Raw genomic sequence first — 18,494 nt, forward strand, 5'->3', positions numbered from 1 at the left:
ATGAGGGGGTCATGCTGGGGGTAGTGTTTTAGGGTTTAGGGTAGTGCAGTGGTGTTTGCATAGTGTAGGGGGTCATGCTGGGGGTAGTGTTTGAGGGTTTTCAGATAGTGCAGTGGTGTTTGTGTAGTGTGGGAGGTCATACTGGGGGTAGATTTAGGGTTTAGAGTAGTGCAGTTTTGTTTGGTTAGTGTAGGTAGTCGTGCTGGGGTAGTGTTTTAGGGTTTAGGGTAGTGCAGTGGTATTTGTGTAGTGTAGGGAGTCGTGCTGGGGTAGTGTTTTAGTGTTTATGGCACTGCAGTGGTGTTTGGGTAGTGTTGTGGGTCAAGCTGGGGGTAATGTTTTAGGGTTTTGGGTAGTGCAGGGGTTTTTGTGTAGTGTAGGCGGAAGTGTTTTAGGATTTAGGGTAGTGCAGTTGTATTTGTGTAGAGTAGGGGGTCATGCTGGTGGTAGTTTTTTAGGGTTTAGGGTAGTGCTATCGTGTTTGTGAAGTGTAGGTGTTCGTGTTTTAGGGTTTAGGGTAGTGCAGTGGTGTTTGGGTAGTGTAGAGGGTTGTGCTGAGGCTAGTGTTTTAGGGTTTAGGGTAGTGCAGTGGTGTTTGGGTAGTGTTGGGGGTAGTGTTGGAGTAGTGGTTTATGGTTTAGTGTAGTGTAGTGGTGTTTGTGTAGTGTAGGGTGTCGTGCTGGGGTAATGTTTTAGGGTATAGGGTAGTGCAATAATGTTTGTGTAGTGTAGGGGGTAGTGTTTAGGGTTTAGGGTAGTGCAGTGGTGTTTGTGTATTGTAGGGGGTCATGTTTGGGGTAGTGTTTTAGGGTATAGGATAGTGCAGTCATGTTTGTGTAGTGTAGGGAGTTGTATTTTAGTGTTTAGGGCAGTGCAGTGGTGTTTTGGTAGTGTTGAGGGTCGTGCTGGGGGTAGTGTTTTTGGGTTTAGGGTAGTGCAGTTGTGTTTGGGTAGTGAAGGGGTCGTGCTGGGGGTTGTCCTTTAGGGTTTAGGGTAGTATATTGGTGTTTGTGTAGTATAGGGGGTCGATCTTGGGGTAGTGTTTTAGGGTTTAGGGTAGTGTAGAGGTGTTAGTGTAGTGTAGGGGGTCATGCTGGGGGTAGATTTAGGGTTTAGGGTAGTACAGTGGTGTTTGGGTAGTGTAGGGGGTCATGCTGAGGGTAGTGTTTTAGGGTTTAGGGTAGTGCAGTCGTGTTTGTGTAGTGTAGGGTGTCGTGTTTTAGGGTTTAGGGTAGTTCAGTGCAATGGTGTTTGGGTAGTGTAGGGTGTCATCCTGGGGGTAGTGTTTTAGGGTTTAGGGCAGTGCAATGGTCTTTTTGTAATGTAGGGGTTTGTGCTGGGGGTAGATTTAGGGTTTAGGGAAGTGCAGTTGTGTTTGTGTAGTGTAAAGGGTCATGCTGGGGGAAGTGTCTTTGGGTTTAGGTAAGCACAGTGTTGTTCGGGTAGTATAAGGAGTCATGCGGGGGGAAGTGTTTTATTGTTTAGGGTAGCGCAGTGATGTTTTTGTGGTGTTGGGGGTAGTGTTGGGGTAGTGGTTTAGGGTTTAGTGTAGTGCAGTGGTGTTTATGTAGTGTAGGGGGTCGTGCTGGGGGTAGTGTTTAAGGGTTGAGGGTAGTGCAATTGGGTTTGTGTAGTGTAGGGGTAGTGTTTTAGGGTTTTGGGTAGTGCAGTGGTGTTTGTGTAGTGTAGGGGGGCATGCTGGGGGTAGTGTTTTAGGGTTTAGGATAGTGCAGTAGTGTTTGTATAGTAATGGGAGTTGTATTTTAGGGCTTAGGGCTTAGGGCAGTGCAGTGGTGTTTTGGTAGTGTAGGGGGTCGTGCTGGGGGTAGGATTTTTGGGTTTAGGGTAGTGCAGTTGTGTTTGGGTAGTGAAGAGGGTCGTGCTGGGGGCAGTGTTTTAGGGTTTGGGGTAGTACAGTGGTGTTTGTATAGTCTAGGGGGTCGTTCTTGGGATAGTGTTTTAGGGTTGAGGGTAGTGCAGTGGTGTTTTTGTAGTGTAGGGGTCATGCTGGGGGTAGTGTTTTAGGGTTTCAGGTAGTGCAGTGGTGTTTGTGTAGTGTGAGAGGTATTGCTGAGGATAGATTTAGGGTTTAGAGTAGTGCAGTGGTGTTTGGTTAGTGTAGGGATTCGTGCTGGGGGTAGTGTTTTAGGGTTTAGGGTAGTGCAGTGGTGTTTGGGTAGTGTAGGGGGTCGAGCTGGGGGTAGTGTTTTAGGGTTTTGGGTAGTGCAGTGGTGTTTGTGTAGTGTAGGGGGTAGTGTTTTAGGGTTTAGGGTAGTGCAGTGGTGTTTCTGTAGTGTAGGGGGTCATGCGGGGGAGTGTTTTAGGGTTTAGGAAAGTGGTGTGTTGTTTATGTAGTGTAGGGGGACGTGTTTTAGGGTTTAGGGTAGTGTAGTGTTGTTTGGGTAGTGTAAGGGTCGTGCTGGGGCTAGTGTTTTAGGGTTTAGGGTAGTGCAGTGGTGTTTGGGTGGTGTTGGGGGTAGTGTTGGGGTAGTGGTTTAGTCTTTAGTGTAGTGCAGTGGTGTTTATGTAGTGTAGGGGGTCGTGCTGGGGGTAGTGTTTTAGGGTTGAGGGTAGTGCAATTGGGTTTGTGTAGTGTAGGGGTAGTGTTTTAGGGTTTTGGGTAGTGCAGTGGTGTTTGTGTAGTGTAGGGGGTCGTGCTGGGGGTAGTGTTTTAGGGTTTAGGTTAGTGCAGTCGTGTTTGTGTAGTAATGGGAGTTGTATTTTAGGGATTAGGGCAGTGCAGTGGTGTTTTGGTAGTGTAGGGGGTCGTGATGGGGGTAGGATTTTTGGGTTTAGGGTAGTGCAGTTGTGTTGGGGTAGTGAAGAGGGTCATGCTGGGGGCAGTGGTTTAGGGTTTGGGGTAGTACAGTGGTGTTTGTATAGTGTAGGGGGTCATTCTTGGGATAGTGTTTTAGGGTTTAGGGTAGTGCAGTGGTGTTTATGTAGTGTAGGGGGTCACGCTGGGGGTAGACTTAGGGTTTAGGGTTGTACAGTGGTGTTTGTGTAGTGTAGGGGGTCATCCTGGGGGTAGTGTTTTAGGGTTTAGGATAGTGCAGTCATGTTTGTGTAGTGTAGGGGGTCGTGTTTTAGTGATTAGGGTAGTGCAGTGCAATGGTGTTTGTGTAGTGTAGGGTGTCATCCCGGGGGTAGTGTTTTAGGGTTTAGGGCAGTGCAGTGGTGTTTGTGTAGTGTAGGTGTTTGTGCTGGGGTAGATTTAGGGTTTAGGGTAGTGCAGTGGTGTTCGGGTAGTGTAGGGGGTCATGCTGGGGGTAGTGTTTTAGGGTTAAGTGTAGTGCAGTGGTGTTTGTATAGTGTAATGGGTCAAGCTAGGGAAAGTGTCTTAGGGTTTAGGGAAGCGCAGTGTTGTTCGGGTAGTATAAGGTGTCGTGCTGGGGGTACTGTTTTAGCCTTTAGGGTAGCTCAGTGATGTTTGTGTAGTTTAGGGGTCATGCTGGGGGTAGATTTTGGGTTTAGGGAAGTGCAGTGATGTTTGGGTAGTATAGGAGGTCGTGCTGGGGATAGATTTAGGGTTTAGGGTAGCACAGTGTTGTTTGTGTAGTGTAGGGGGTCATGCTGGGGGTAGTGTTGTAGGGTTTCAGGTAGTGCAGTTGTGTTTGGGTAGTGCAGGGGGTCATGCTGGGGTAGTGTTTTAGGGTTTAGGGTAGTGCAGTGGTGTTTGGGTAGTGCAGGGGGTCATGTTGGGGTAGTGTTTTAGGGTTTAGGGTAGTGCAGTAGGGTAGTGCAGTGGTGTTTGTGTAGTGTAGGTGGTCATGCTGTGGGTAGTGTTTTAGGGTTTAGGGTAGTGCAGTTGTGTTTTGGTAGTGTAGGAGGTACTGCTGGGGGTAGTATTGTAGGGTTTAGGGTAGTGCTGTGGTGTTTGTGTAGTGTATGGGGTCATGCTGGCGGTAGTGTTTTATGGATTAGGGTAGTGCAGTTGTATTTGTGTATTGTAGGGGTTCGTGTTGTAGGGTTTAGCGTAGTGCAGTGGTGTTTGGGTAGTGTAGGTGATCATGTTGGGGGTAGTTTTTTAGGGTTTAGGGTAGTGCAGTTGTGTTTGTGTAGTGAGGGTGGTCGTGCTGGGGGTAGTGCTGTAGGGTTTAGTGTAGTGTAGTGGTGTTTGTGTAGTGTAGGGAGTCATGCTGGGGGTAGTGTTTTAGGGTTTAGGGTAGTGCAGTGGTGTTTGTGTAGTGTAGGGGGTCATGATGGGGTAGTGTTTTAGGGTTTAGGGTAGTGCAGTTGTGTTTGTGTTGTGTAGGTGGTCGTGCTGGGGGTAGTGCTGTAGGGTTTAGTGTAGTGGTGTTTGTGTAGTGTAGGGAGTCATGCTGGGGGTAGTGTTTTAGCGTTTAGGGTAGTGCAGTGGTCTTTGTCTAGTGTAGGGGGTCATGTTTTAGGGTTTAGGGTAGTGCAGTTGTGTTTGGGTAGTGTAGAGGGTCATTCTGGGGGTAGTGTTTTCGGGTTTAGGGTAGTGTAGTTGTGTTTGGGTAGTGAAGGGTGTTGTGCTGGGGGTAGTGTTTTAGGAATTAGGATTGTACAGTGGTGTTTTTGTAGTGTAGGGGGTCGTTCTTGGGGTAGTGTTTTAGAGTTTAGGGTAGTGCAGTGGTGTTTGTGTAGTGTAACGGGTCATGCTGGGGGTAGATTTAGGGTTTAGGGTAGTACAGTGGTGTTTGTGTAGTGTAGCGGGTAATGCTGGGGGTAGTGTTTTAGGGTTTAGGGTAGTGCAGTCGTGTTTGTATAGTGTAGGGGGTCGAGCTGGGGGCAGTGTTTTAGGGTTTTGGGTAGTGCAGTGGTGTTTGAGTTGTGTAGGGAGTCGTTCTTGGGGTAGTGTTTTAAGGTTTTGGGTAGTGCAGTGGTGTTTGTGTAGGGTAGGGGGTCACGCTGGGGTAGATTTAGGGTTTAGGCTAGTGCAGTGGTGTTTGTGCAGTGTAGAGGGTCATGCTGGGGGTAGTGTTTTAGGGTTTAGGGTAGTGCAGTTGTGTCTGTGTATTATAGGGGGTCATGCTGGTATGTAGATTTAGGGTTTAGGGTAGTGCAGTGGTGTTTGTCTTGTGAGGGGGTCATGCTGGGGGTAGTGTTTTAGGGTTTAGGGTAGTGCAGTGGTGTTTACATAGTGTAGGGGATCATTCTGGGGGTAGTGTTTTAGGGTTTAGGGTAGCGCAGTGTTGTTCGGGTAGTATAAGGTGTCGTGCTGGGGGTACTGTTTTCGCCTTTAGGGTAGCTCAGTGATGTTTGTGTAGTTTAGGGGTCATGCTGGGGGTAGATTTTGGGTTTAGGGAAGTGCAGTGATGTTTGGGTAGTATAGGAGGTCGTGCTGGGGATAGATTTAGGGTTTAGGGTAGCACAGTGTTGTTTGTGTAGTGTAGGGGGTCATGCTGGGGGTAGTGTTGTAGGGTTTCAGGTAGTGCAGTTGTGTTTGGGTAGTGCAGGGGGTCATGCTGGGGTAGTGTTTTAGGGTTTAGGGTAGTGCAGTGGTGTTTGGGTAGTGCAGGGGGTCATGTTGGGGTAGTGTTTTAGGGTTTAGGGTAGTGCAGTAGGGTAGTGCAGTGGTGTTTGTGTAGTGTAGGTGGTCATGCTGTGGGTAGTGTTTTAGGGTTTAGGGTAGTGCAGTTGTGTTTTGGTAGTGTAGGAGGTACTGCTGGGGGTAGTATTGTAGGGTTTAGGGTAGTGCTGTGGTGTTTGTGTAGTGTATGGGGTCATGCTGGCGGTAGTGTTTTATGGATTAGGGTAGTGCAGTTGTATTTGTGTATTGTAGGGGTTCGTGTTGTAGGGTTTAGCGTAGTGCAGTGGTGTTTGGGTAGTGTAGGTGATCATGTTGGGGGTAGTTTTTTAGGGTTTAGGGTAGTGCAGTTGTGTTTGTGTAGTGAGGGTGGTCGTGCTGGGGGTAGTGCTGTAGGGTTTAGTGTAGTGTAGTGGTGTTTGTGTAGTGTAGGAGTCATGCTGGGGGTAGTGTTTTAGGGTTTAGGGTAGTGCAGTGGTGTTTGTGTAGTGTAGGGGGTCATGATGGGGTAGTGTTTTAGGGTTTAGGGTAGTGCAGTTGTGTTTGTGTTGTGTAGGTGGTCGTGCTGGGGGTAGTGCTGTAGGGTTTAGTGTAGTGGTGTTTGTGTAGTGTAGGGAGTCATGCTGGGGGTAGTGTTTTAGCGTTTAGGGTAGTGCAGTGGTCTTTGTCTAGTGTAGGGGGTCATGTTTTAGGGTTTAGGGTAGTGCAGTTGTGTTTGGGTAGTGTAGAGGGTCATTCTGGGGGTAGTGTTTTCGGGTTTAGGGTAGTGTAGTTGTGTTTGGGTAGTGAAGGGTGTTGTGCTGGGGGTAGTGTTTTAGGAATTAGGATTGTACAGTGGTGTTTTTGTAGTGTAGGGGGTCGTTCTTGGGGTAGTGTTTTAGAGTTTAGGGTAGTGCAGTGGTGTTTGTGTAGTGTAACGGGTCATGCTGGGGGTAGATTTAGGGTTTAGGGTAGTACAGTGGTGTTTGTGTAGTGTAGCGGGTAATGCTGGGGGTAGTGTTTTAGGGTTTAGGGTAGTGCAGTCGTGTTTGTATAGTGTAGGGGGTCGAGCTGGGGGCAGTGTTTTAGGGTTTTGGGTAGTGCAGTGGTGTTTGAGTTGTGTAGGGGGTCGTTCTTGGGGTAGTGTTTTAAGGTTTTGGGTAGTGCAGTGGTGTTTGTGTAGGGTAGGGGGTCACGCTGGGGTAGATTTAGGGTTTAGGCTAGTGCAGTGGTGTTTGTGCAGTGTAGAGGGTCATGCTGGGGGTAGTGTTTTAGGGTTTAGGGTAGTGCAGTTGTGTCTGTGTATTATAGGGGGTCATGCTGGTATGTAGATTTAGGGTTTAGGGTAGTGCAGTGGTGTTTGTCTTGTGAGGGGGTCATGCTGGGGGTAGTGTTTTAGGGTTTAGGGTAGTGCAGTGGTGTTTACATAGTGTAGGGGATCATTCTGGGGGTAGTGTTTTAGGGTTTAGGGTAGTGCAGTGGTGTTTGTGTAGTGTGGGAGGTCATGATAGGGTTAGATTTAGGGTTTAGAGTAGTGCAGTTTTGTTTGGTTAGTGTAGGGAGTCATGCTGGGGTAGTGTTTTAGGGTTTAGGGTAGTGCAGTGGTGTTTGTGTAGTGTAGGGGGTCATGATGGGGGTAGTGTTTTAGGGTTTAGGGTAGTGCAGTTGTGTTTGGGTAGTGTAGGAGGTACTGCTGGGGGTAGTGTTGTAGGGTTCAGGGTAGTGCTGTGGTGTTTGTGTAGTATAGGGGGTCATGCTGGGGATAGTGTTTTAGGGCTTATGGTAGTGCAGTGGTGATTGGGTAGTGTAGGGGGTACTGCTGGGGGTAGTGTTTTAGGGTTTAGGGTAGTGCAGTGGTGTTAGTGTAGTATAGGGGGTAGTGCTGGGGATAGTGTTCTAAGGCTTAGGGTAGTGCAGTGGTGATTGGGTAGTGTAGGGGGTACTGCTGGGGTAGTGTTTTAGGGTATAGGATAGTGCAGTGGTGTTTGTGTAGTGAAAGGGGTCGTGTTTAAGGATTTAGGTTAGTTCAGTGGTGTTTGGGTAGTGTAGGGGTCGTGATGGGGTAGTGTTTTTGGGTGTAGGTTAGAGCAGTTGTGGTTGGGTATTGAAGGGGGTCATGCTGGGGGTATTGTTTTAGGGACTAGGGTAGTACAGTGGTCTTTGTGTAGTGTAGGGGGTTGTGCTTGGGGTAGTGTATAGGGTTTAGGGTAGTGCAGTGGTGTTTGTGTACTGTAGGGGGTCGTGCTGGGGGTAGATTTAGGGTTTAGGGTAGTGCAGTGGTGTTTGCGTAGTGTAGGGTTCATGCTGGGGTAGTGTTTTAGGGTTTAGGGTAGTGGAGTGGTTTTTGGGTAGTTAAGGGGGTAGTTCTGGGGGTTGTGTTTTAGGATTTAGGGTAGTGCAGTGATGTTTGGGTAGTATAGGGGGTCTTGCTGGGGGTAGTTTTTACGGGTTTAGTGTAGTGCAGTTGTGTTTGTGTAGTGTAGGTGGTCGTGCTGGGGGTAGTGTTTTAGCGTTTAGGGTAGTGCAGTGGTCTTTGTCTAGTGTAGGGGATCATGTTTTAGGGTTGAGGGTAGTGCAGTGGTGTTTGGGTAGTGTAGAGGGTCGTGCTGGGGGTAGTGTTTTCGGGTTTAGGGTAGTGTAGTTGTGTTTGGGTAGTGAAGGGTGTTGTGCTGGGGGTAGTGTTTTAGGAATTAAGATTGTACAGTGGTGTTTTTGTAGTGTAGGGGGTCGTTCTGGGGGTAGTGTTTTAGAGTTTAGGGTAGTGCAGTGGTGTTTGTGTAGTGTAGGGGGTCATGCTGGGGGTAGATTTAGGGTTTAGGGTAGTAAAGTGGTGTTTGTGTAGTGTAGCGGGTAATGCTGGGGGTAGTGTTTTAGGGTATAGGGTAGTGCAGTCGTGTTTGCATAGTGTGGGGGGTCGAGCTGGGGCAGTGTTTTAGGGTTTTGGGTAGTGCAGTGGTGTTTGTGTTGTGTAGGGGGTCATTCTTGGGGTAGTGTTTTAAGGTTTTGGGTAGTGCAGTGGTGTTTGTGTAGGGTAGGGGGTCACGCTGGGGTAGATTTAGTGTTTAGGCTAGTGCAGTGGTGTTTGTGCTGTGTAGGGGGTCATGCTGGGGGTAGTGTTTTAGGGTTTAGGGTAGTGCAGTTTTGTTTGTGTATTGTAGGGGGTCATGCTGGTATGTAGATTTAGGGTTTAGGGTAGTGCAGTGGTGTTTGTCTTGTGAGGGGGTCATGCTGGGGGTAGTGTTTTAGGGTTTAGGGTAGTGCAGTGGTGTTTACATAGTGTAGGGGATCATTCTGGGGGTAGTGTTTTAGGGTTTAGGGTAGTGCAGTGGTGTTTGTGTATTGTGGGAGGTCATGATAGGGTTAGATTTAGGGTTCAGAGTAGTGCAGTTTTGTTTGGTTAGTGTAGGGAGTCATGCTGGGGTAGTGTTTTAGGGTTTAGGGTAGTGCAGTGGTATTTGTGTAGTGTAGGGGGTCATGCTGGGGGTAGTGTTTTAGGGTTTAGGGTAGTGCAGTTGTGTTTGTGAAGTGTAGGTTTTCGTGTTTTAGGGTTTAGGGTAGTGCAGTGGTGTTTGGGTAGTGTGGAGGGTCGTGCTGGGGCTAGTGTTTTAGGGTTTAGGGTAGTGCAGTGGTGTTTGGGTAGTGTTGGGGGTAGTGTTGGGGTAGTGGTTTAGGGTTTAGTGTAGTGCAGTGGGCTTTGTGTAGTGTAGGGTTACATGCTGGGGTAGTGTTTTAGGGTTTAGGGTAGTGTAATAGTGTTTGTGTAGTGTAGGGGGCAGTGTTTTAGCGTTTAGGGTAGTGCAGTGGTGTTTGTGTATTGTAGGGGGTCATGTTTGGGGTAGTGTTTTAGGGTTTAGGATAGTGCAGTCGTGTTTGTGTAGTGTAGGGAGTTGTTTTTTAGGGTTTAGGGCAGTGCAGTGGTGTTTTGGTAGTGTTGGGGGTCGTGCTGGGGTACTGTTTTTGGGTTTAGGGTAGTGCAGTTGTGTTTGGGTAGTGAAGGGGGTTGTGCTGGGGGTAGTGTTTTAGGGTTTAGGGCAGTATATTGGTTTTTGTGTAGTGTAGGGGGTCGATCTTGGGGTAGTGTTTTAGCGTTTAGGGTAGTGCAGTGGTCTTTGTCTAGTGTAGGGGATCATGTTTTAGGGTTTAGGGTAGTGCAGTGGTGTTTGGGTAGTGTAGAGGGTCGTGCTGGGGGTAGTGTTTTCGGGTTTAGGGTAGTGTAGTTGTGTTTGGGTAGTGAAGGGTGTTGTGCTGGGGGTAGTGTTTTAGGAATTAGGATTGTACAGTGGTGTTTTTGTAGTGTAGGGGGTCGTTCTTGGGGTAGTGTTTTAGAGTTTAGGGTAGTGCAGTGGTGTTTGTGTAGTGTAGGGGTCATGCTGGGGGTAGATTTAGGGTTTAGGGTAGTAAAGTGGTGTTTGTGTAGTGTAGCGGGTAATGCTGGGGGTAGTGTTTTAGGGTTTAGGGTAGTGCAGTCGTGTTTGCATAGTGTAGGGGGTCAAGCTGGGGCAGTGTTTTAGGGTTTTGGGTAGTGCAGTGGTGTTTGTGTTGTGTAGGGGGTCGTTCTTGGGGTAGTGTTTTAAGGTTTTGGGTAGTGCAGTGGTGTTTGTGTAGGGTAGGGGGTCACGCTGGGGTAGATTTAGTGTTTAGGCTAGTGCAGTGGTGTTTGTGCAGTGTAGGGGGTCATGCTGGGGGTAGTGTTTTAGGGTTTAGGGTAGTGCAGTTGTGTTTGTGTATTGTAGGGGGTCATGCTGGTATGTAGATTTAGGGTTTAGGGTGGTGCAGTGGTGTTTGTCTTGTGAGGGGGTCATGCTGGGGGTAGTGTTTTAGGGTTTAGGGTAGTGCAGTGGTGTTTACATAGTGTAGGGGATCATTCTGGGGGTAGTGTTTTAGGGTTTAGGGTAGTGCAGTGGTGTTTGTGTATTGTGGCAGGTCATTATAGGGTTAGATTTAGGGTTCAGAGTAGTGCAGTTTTGTTTGGTTAGTGTAGGGAGTCATGCTGGGGTAGTGTTTTAGGGTTTAGGGTAGTGCAGTGGTGTTTGTGTAGTGTAGGGGGTCATGCTGGGGGTAGTGTTTTAGGGTTTAGGGTAGTGCAGTTGTGTTTGTGAAGTGTAGGTTTTCGTGTTTTAGGGTTTAGGGTAGTGCAGTGGTGTTTGGGTAGTGTGGAGGGTCGTGCTGGGGCTAGTGTTTTAGGGTTTAGGGTAGTGCAGTGGTGTTTGGGTAGTGTTGGGGGTAGTGTTGGGGTAGTGGTTTAGGGTTTAGTGTAGTGCAGTGGGCTTTGTGTAGTGTAGGGTTACGTGCTGGGGTAGTGTTTTAGGGTTTAGGGTAGTGTAATAGTGTTTGTGTAGTGTAGGGGGTAGTGTTTTAGCGTTTAGGGTAGTGCAGTGGTGTTTGTGTATTGTAGGGGGTCATGTTTGGGGTAGTGTTTTAGGGTTTAGGATAGTGCAGTCGTGTTTGTGTAGTGTAGGGAGTTGTTTTTTAGGGTTTAGGGCAGTGCAGTGGTGTTTTGGTAGTGTTGGGGGTCGTGCTGGGGTACTGTTTTTGGGTTTAGGGTAGTGCAGTTGTGTTTGGGTAGTGAAGGGGGTTGTGCTGGGGGTAGTGTTTTAGGGTTTATGGCAGTATATTGGTGTTTGTGTAGTGTAGGGGGTCGATCTTGGGGTAGTGTTTTAGGGTTTAGGGTAGTGCAGTGGTGTTTGTGTACTGTAGGGGGTCGCGCTGGGGGTAGATTTAGGGTTTAGGGTAGTACAGTGGTTTGTGTAGTGCAGGGGGTCATGCTGATGGTAGTGTTTTAGGGCTTAGGGAAGTGCAGTCGTGTTTGTGTAGTGTAGGGTGTCGTGTTTTAGGGTTTAGGGTAGTGCAGTGCAATGGTGTTTGGGTAGTGTAGTGTGTCATCCTGGGGGTAGTGTTTTAGGGTTTAGGGCAGTGCAATGGTGTTTTTGTAATTTAGAGGTTTGTCCTGGGGGAGATTTAGGGTTTAGGGTAGTGCAGTGGTGTTAGTGTAATGGGTCATGCTGGGTTAGTGTTTTAGGGTTTAGGGTAGTGCAGTTGTGTTTGTGTAGTGTAGGTGGTCGTGTTTTAGGGATTAGGGTAGTGCAGTGCAATGGTGTTTGGGTAGTGTATGGTGTGGGTGTCATCCTGGGGGTAGTGTTTTAGGGTTTAGGGCAGTGCAGTGGTGTTTGTGTAGTGTAGGTGTTTGTGCTGGGGGTAGATTTAGTGTTGAGGGTAGTGCAGTGGTGTTCGGGTAGTGTAGGGGGTCATGCTGGGGGTTGTGTTTTAGGGTTTAGTGTAGTGCAGTGGTGTTTATGTAGTGTAATGCGTCATGCTAGGGAAAGTGTCTTAGGGTTTAGGCAAGCGCAGTGTTGTTCGGGTAGTATAAGGGGTCGTGCTGGGGGTAGTGTTTTAGCGTTTAGGGTAGCACAGTGATGTTTGTGTTGTGTAGGGGGTCATGTTGGGGGTAGATTTTGGGTTTAGGGTAGTGCAGTGGTGTTCGGGTAGTGTAGGGGGTCATGCTGGGGGTTGTGTTTTAGGGTTTAGTGTAGTGCAGTGGTGTTTATGTAGTGTAATGCGTCATGCTAGGGAAAGTGTCTTAGGGTTTAGGCAAGCGCATTGTTGTTCGGGTAGTATAAGGGGTCGTGCTGGGAGTAGTGATTTAGCGTTTAGGGTAGCACAGTGATGTTTGTGTTGTGTAGGGGGTCATGTTGGGGGTAGATTTTGGGTTTAGGGTAGTGCAGTGGTGTTTGGGTAGGGCAGGAGGTCGTGCTGGGGATAGATTTAGGGTTTAGGGTAGCGCAGTGTTGATTGTGTAGTGTAGGGGGTCGTGCTGGGGGTAGGGTTGTAGGGTTTCGGGTAGTGCAGTGGTGTTTGGGTAGTGTAGGGGGTCATGTTGGGGGTAGTGTTTTAGGGTTTAGGGTAGTGCAGATGTGTTTGGGTAGTGTAGGAGGTACTGCTGGGAGTAGTGTTGTAGGGTTTAGGGTAGTGTAATAGTGTTTGTGTAGTCTAGGGGGTAGTGTTTTAGGGTTTAGGGTAGTGCAGTGGTGTTTGTGTATTGTAGGGGGTCATGTTTGGGATAGTGTTTTAGGGTTTAGGATAGTGCAGTCATGTTTGTGTAGTGTAGGGAGTTGTATTTTAGGGTTTAGGGCAGTGCAGTGGTAGTTTGGTAGTATTGGGGGTCGTGCTGGGGGTAGTGTTTTTGAGTTTAGGGTAGTGCAGTTGTGTTTGGGTAGTGAAGGGGGTCGTGCTTGGGGTAGTGTTTTAGGGTTTAGAGCAGTATATTGGTGTTTGTGCAGTGTAGCGGGTCGATCTTGGGGTAGTGTTTTAGGGTTTAGGGTGGTGTAGAGGTGTTTGTGTAGTGTAGGGGGTCATGCTGGGGGTAGATTTAGGGTTTAGGGTAGTACAGTGGTGTTTGTGTAGTGTAGGGGGTAATGCTGATGGAAGTGTTTGTGTAGTGTAGGGTGTCGTGTTTTAGGGTTTAGGGTAGTGCAGTGCAATGGTGTTTGGGTAGTGTAGGGTGTCATCCTGGGGGTAGTGTTTTAGGGTTTAGGGCAGTGCAGTGGTGTTGTTGTAATTTAGAGGTTTGTCCTGGGGGGAGATTTAGGGTTTAGGGTAGTGCAGTGGTGTTTGTGTAATGGGTCATGCTGGGGGAAGTGTCTTTGGGTTTAGGGAAGCGCAGTGTTGTTCTAGTAGTATAAGGAGTCATGCTGGAGGAAGTGTTTTAGGGTTTAGGGTAGTGCAGTGATGTTTGTGTAGTGTAGGGGGTCATGCTGGGGGTAGCGTTTTAGGGTTTCAGGTAGTGCAGTGGTGTTTGTGTAGTGTGGGAGGTCATGCTGAGGATAGATTTAGGGTTTAGGGTAGTGCAGTGGTGTTTGGTTAGTGTAGGGAGTCGTGCTGAGGGTAGTGTTTTAAGGTTTAGGGTAGTGCAGTGTTGTTTGGGTAGTTTAAGGGTCGTGCTGAGGCTAGTGTTTTAGGGTTTAGGGTAGTGCAGTGGTGTTTGGGTGGTGTTGGGGGTAGTGTTGGGGTAGTCGTTAAGGGTTTACTGTAGTGCAGTGGTGTTTAGTTAGTGTAGGGGGTCGTGCTGGGGGTAGCGTTTTAGGGTTTAAGGTAGTGCAATTGGTTTTGTGTAGTGTAGGGGTAGTGTTTTAGGGTTTAGGGTAGTGCAGTGGTGTTGGTGTAGTGTAGGGTGTCGTGCTGGGGGTAGTGTTTTAGGGTTTAGGATAATGCAGTCATGTTTGTGTAGTAAAGGGCGTCATATTTTAGGGTTTAGGGCAGTGCAGTGGTGTTTTGGTAGTGTAGAGGGTCATGCTGGGGGTAGTGTTTTTGGGTTTAGGGTAGTGGAGTTGTGTTTGGGTAGTGAAGAGGGTCGTGCTGGGGGCAGTGTTTTAGGGTTTGGGGTAGTAAAGTGGTGTTTGTGTAGTGTAGGTGGTCGTTCTTGGGATAGTGTTTTAGGGTGTAGGGTAGTGCAGTGGTGTTTATGTAGTGTAGGGGGTCACGCTGGGGGTAGATTTAGGGTTTAGTGTTGTACAGTGGTGTTTGTGTAGTGTGGGGGTCATGCTGGGGGTTGTGTTTTAGGGTTTGGGGTAGTGCAGTCATGTTTGTGTAGTGTAAGGGGTCGTGCTTTAGGGATTAAGGTAGTGCAGTGCAATGGTGTTTGGGTAGTGTAGGGTGTGGGTGTCATCCTGGGGGTAGTGTGTTAGGGTTTAGGGCAGTGCAGTGGTGTTTGTGTAGTGTAGGTGTTTGTGCTGGGGGTAGATTTAGGGTTGAGGGTAGTGCAGTGGTGTTCGGGTAGTGTAGAGGGTCATGCTGGGGGTAGTGTTTTAGAGTTTAGTGTAGTGCAGTGGTGTTTGTGTAGTGTAATGTGTCATGCTAGGGAAAGTGTCTTAGGGTTTAGGGAAGCGCAGTGTTGTTCGGGAAGTATAAGGGGTTGTGCTGTTGGTAGTGTTTTAGCATTTAGGGTAGCGCAGTGATGTTTGTGTTGTCTAGGGGGTCATGCTGGGGGTAGATTTTGGGTTTAGGGTAGTGCAGTGGTGTTTGGGTAGTGTAGGAGGTTGTGCTGGGGATAGATTTAGGGTTTAGGGTAGCGCAGTGTTGTTTGTGTAGTGTAGGGCGTCGTGCTGGGGGTAGTGTTGTAGGGTTTCGAGTAGTGCAGTGGTGTTTGGGTAGTGTAGGGGGTCATGTTGGGGGTCGTGTTTTAGGGTTTAGGGTAGTGCAGTAGGGTAGTGCAGTTGTGTTTGGGTAGTGTAGAAGGTACTGCTGGGGGTAGTGTTGTAGGGTTTAGGGTAGTGATGTGGTGTTTGTGTAGTGTAGGGGTGATGCTGGGGGTAGTGTTTTAGGGCTTAGGGTAGTGCAGTCGTGTTTGTGTAGTGTAGGGGATTGTGTTTTAGGGATTAGGGTACTGCAGTGCAATGGTGTTTAGGTAGTGTAGGGTGTCATCCGGGGGGTAGTGTTTTAGGGTTTAGGGCAGTGTAGTGGTGTTTGTGTAGTGTAGGTGTTTGTGCTGGGGGTATATTTAGGGTTTAGGGTATTGCAGTGGTTTTCGGGTAGTGTAGGGGGTCATGCTGGGGGTAGTGTTTTAGGGTTTAGTGTAGTGCAGAGGTGTTTGTGTAGTGTAATGGGTCATGCTAGGGGAAGTGTCTTAGCGTTTAGGGAAGCGCAGTGTTGTTCGGGTAGTATAAGGGGTCGTGCTGGGGTTAGTGTTTTAGTGTTTAGGGTAGCGCAGTGATGTTTGTGTAGTGTAGGGGGTCAAGCTGGGGGTAGATTTGGGGTTTAGGGTAGTGCAGTGGTGTTTGTGTAGTGTAGGAGGTCGTACTGGGGATAGATTTAGGGTTTAGGGTAGTGATGTGTTGTTTGTGTAGTGTAGGGGGTCATGCTGGGGGTAGTGTTTTAGGGTTGAGGGTAGAGCAGTGGTGTTTGAGTAGTGTAGAGGGTTTTGCTGGGGGTAGTGTTTTGGGGTTTAGTGCAGGGCAGTCATGTTAGTGTCGTGAAGTGGTTCGTGCTGGGGGTAGATTTAGAGTTTAGGGTAGTGCAGTGCTGTTTGGGTAGTGTAGAGAGTCGTGCTGGTGGTATTGTTTTAGGGTTTAGGGTAGTGCAGTTATGTTTGAGTAGTGTAGGGTGTTGTGCTGGGGGTTGTGTTTTAGGGTTTAGGGTAGTGCAGTGGTGCTTGTGTAGTGTAGAGGGTTGTGCTGGGGGTAGTGTTTTAGGGACTAGGGTAGTGCAGTGGTGTTTGGGGAGTGTAGGGGTAGTGCTGGGGGTAGTGTTTTAGGGTTTAGGGTAGTGCAGTGGTGTTTGGGTAGTGTAGGGGTCGTGCTGGGGGTAGTGTTTTAGGGTTTAGGGTAGTGCAGTGGTGCTTCTGTAGAGTATGCGGTTGTTCTGGGGTAGTGTTTTAGGGTTTAGGGTAGTGCAGTTGTGTTTGTGAAGTGTAGGGGTAGTGATTTAGGGTTTAAGGTAGTGCAATGGTGTTTGGGTAGTGTAGGGGGTCGTGATGGGGTAGTGTTTTAGGCTTTAGGGAGTGCAGTGGTTTTTGTGTAGTATAGGGGGTCGTGCTTGGGGTAGTGTTTTAGGGTTTAGGATAGTGCAGTGGTGTTTATGTAGTGTAGGGGATTGTGTTTTAGGGTTTAGGGAAGTGCAGTGGTGAATGGGTAGTGTAGGGGTCGTGCTGGGGGTAGAGTGTTTGGGTGTAGTGTACTGCAGTTGTGTTTGGGTAGTGAAGGGGGTCATGCTGGGGATATTGTTTTAGGTTTTAGGGTAGTGCAGTGGTATTTGTGTAGTGTAGGGGTCGTGCTGGGGCAGTGTGTTAGTGTTTAAGGCAGTGCAGTGGTGTTTGTGTAGTGAAGGGGGTCGTGCTGGGGGTAGTGTTATAGGGTTTAGGGTAGTACAGTGGTGTTTGGGTAATGTAGTGTGCTGTGCTGTGTGTAGTGTTTTAGGGTTTAGGGTAGTGCAATGGTGCTTGTGTAGTGTATTGTGTTGTGCTGGGGGTAGTGTTTTAGGGCTTAGGGTAGTGCAGTGGTGTTTGAGTAGTATAGGGGTAGTGCTGGGGTAATGTTTTAGGATTTAGGATAGTGCAGTGATGTTTGGGTAGTACAGGGGGTCTTGCTGGGGGTTGTGTTGTAGGGTTTAGGGTAGTGCAGTGGTGTTTGAGTAATGTAGGGCATTGTACTGGGGGTAGTGTTTTAGGGTTTAGGGTAGTGCAGTGGTGTTTGGGTAGTGTAGGGGGTCGTCCTGGGGGTAGTGTTTTTTGGTTTAGGGTAGTGCAGTTGTGTTTGGTTAGTGAAGGGGGTTTTGCTGGTGGTAGTTGTTAGAAATGGGATTTCTGGTTGGCTAGGGCTTGCGCCAAAGCCAGGCAGAAACCACCACTCTAGTCAGGGCAAGGAAGTTACACGCCAAAGATAACCCCTGCGCACCCCCTTGGTAGCTTGGCACGAGCAGTCAGGCTTATCCCTGAGGCGATGTGTAAAGCGTTTGCGCGCGCACCCAGCAACAACACCCAAGGCCAACCACAAAGGAAACTCCACACAAGGTATTATATAAAAATAACCTTTGTATTATACCACAACACATTAGATAAAAATACACACTTTACAATGTGCCAACAGGCACGGGCAGAATTTACAAGGGATTATATGTACAGGGGACAGGGCCACATGGACCACTGTCAGGAATTAGCACTTTTTAGAACGTAGCACAAAAATATAAAATTACTGTAGCACAAAAATAACATGTATAGCACACCACCAGTACTTACTGGTATCAGGTAAGTACCACCTACGCAACCCTAACTACCTTAGGAGAATGTCACGCAGGGAACTAAAACCCCACTAGCACCACCTGTACCAGGAGAAAGCAAACAACCGCCTAAGTATCACAATACCTGTAGGGGTAATAGAACGTTACACATGATGCATCACATTCAGAGGTGCAGGTTAGGAAAACACATGATGCATAAAGACATTCAGAGGTGTAAGGAAGGAAAACACATGATGCATAGAAATACATTCAGAGGTGCAGGTTAGGAACCTTAGCGCAAAACTCACATGAGCCACCACCTGTGGCAGTCCCTAGGCCAACTGGCCTGGTAGGGGCTAGGACGCTCTGTGTCCAGTCAAGCTGCGCCAGCTGCGCAGACCAAAAACGAAAAATGTCCCCCACCTAAACGTGGCAGCTGCCCACTAAGTGCTGGGCAGCTGTGGAACGGACCTCAGGCACTCTGCGTGCCTCTGGAGCCCTCTCTGGGCTCTGTCCATTCAAAATGCCCCCTAGAGCCTTCGTGGCCCTAAATGAACAATGCCCCGTCGTTGGAGTCCCTCTGGACTCTGAGCAACACTGCCCCCGACGTTGGAGCCACGGGGATCTAGAAACAATGCGCCCCCTTCGTTGGAGCGTACTCGCGCTCTGGACCAAGAACGTCCCCAACGCTGCCGCTGCCCACTGTCAGGCGGGGCAGCGGAAAAATGAGCCTCGGTCCCGGGAGCGGCCCGCTGTTATCTGGGGCCGCTCTCGTGCAAATAACGCCCCCCGGACGTTGGAGAGCTGAGCGAGGCTCTCTGTAAGGTAGGGGCTGCTTGAAGACTCAGCCGGTCTGGGACTGGCACCCGCAGGCCACGCACGGAGTCCCCCCAGCCTTCCTCACTTACCGGGCTGCTTCTCGGGGGACTCCCGCGTTATCTCTCCGCTTCCCGCCGTCTGCTCCACGGGTCCGGCTGCACTCTTCTCGCGGCGGCTGGGGCAGTCACGGCGCTGCTTCTCTCCTCCTCTCCTCTCTGGGGAAGCAAGGGGTAGGCTCCCGTCCGCTTCCTGGCTGTCACGCCCACGTCTCAGTCAGCGCTGCCTGACTTCCGGGTTTCGGTCTGGGCTGCAGCGGTGATTCCTCCGGAGATAAGTGGGGTGGGCTCCCTCGATGGATGCGACATACGGCGGGGTGGGCTCCCGCTGTAAGGATACTCAAATAAGCGGGGTGGGCACCCGCCAACGACCACAGCAATGCGGGGTGGGCACCCGCTTCAGATCGGCACCACGAGGGGGGGAATCCTTACGCCGGGGA

Source organism: Triturus cristatus, chromosome 1_1 (assembly GCF_964204655.1).
Source record: "Triturus cristatus chromosome 1_1, aTriCri1.1, whole genome shotgun sequence".
NCBI lineage: Eukaryota > Metazoa > Chordata > Amphibia > Caudata > Salamandridae > Triturus > Triturus cristatus.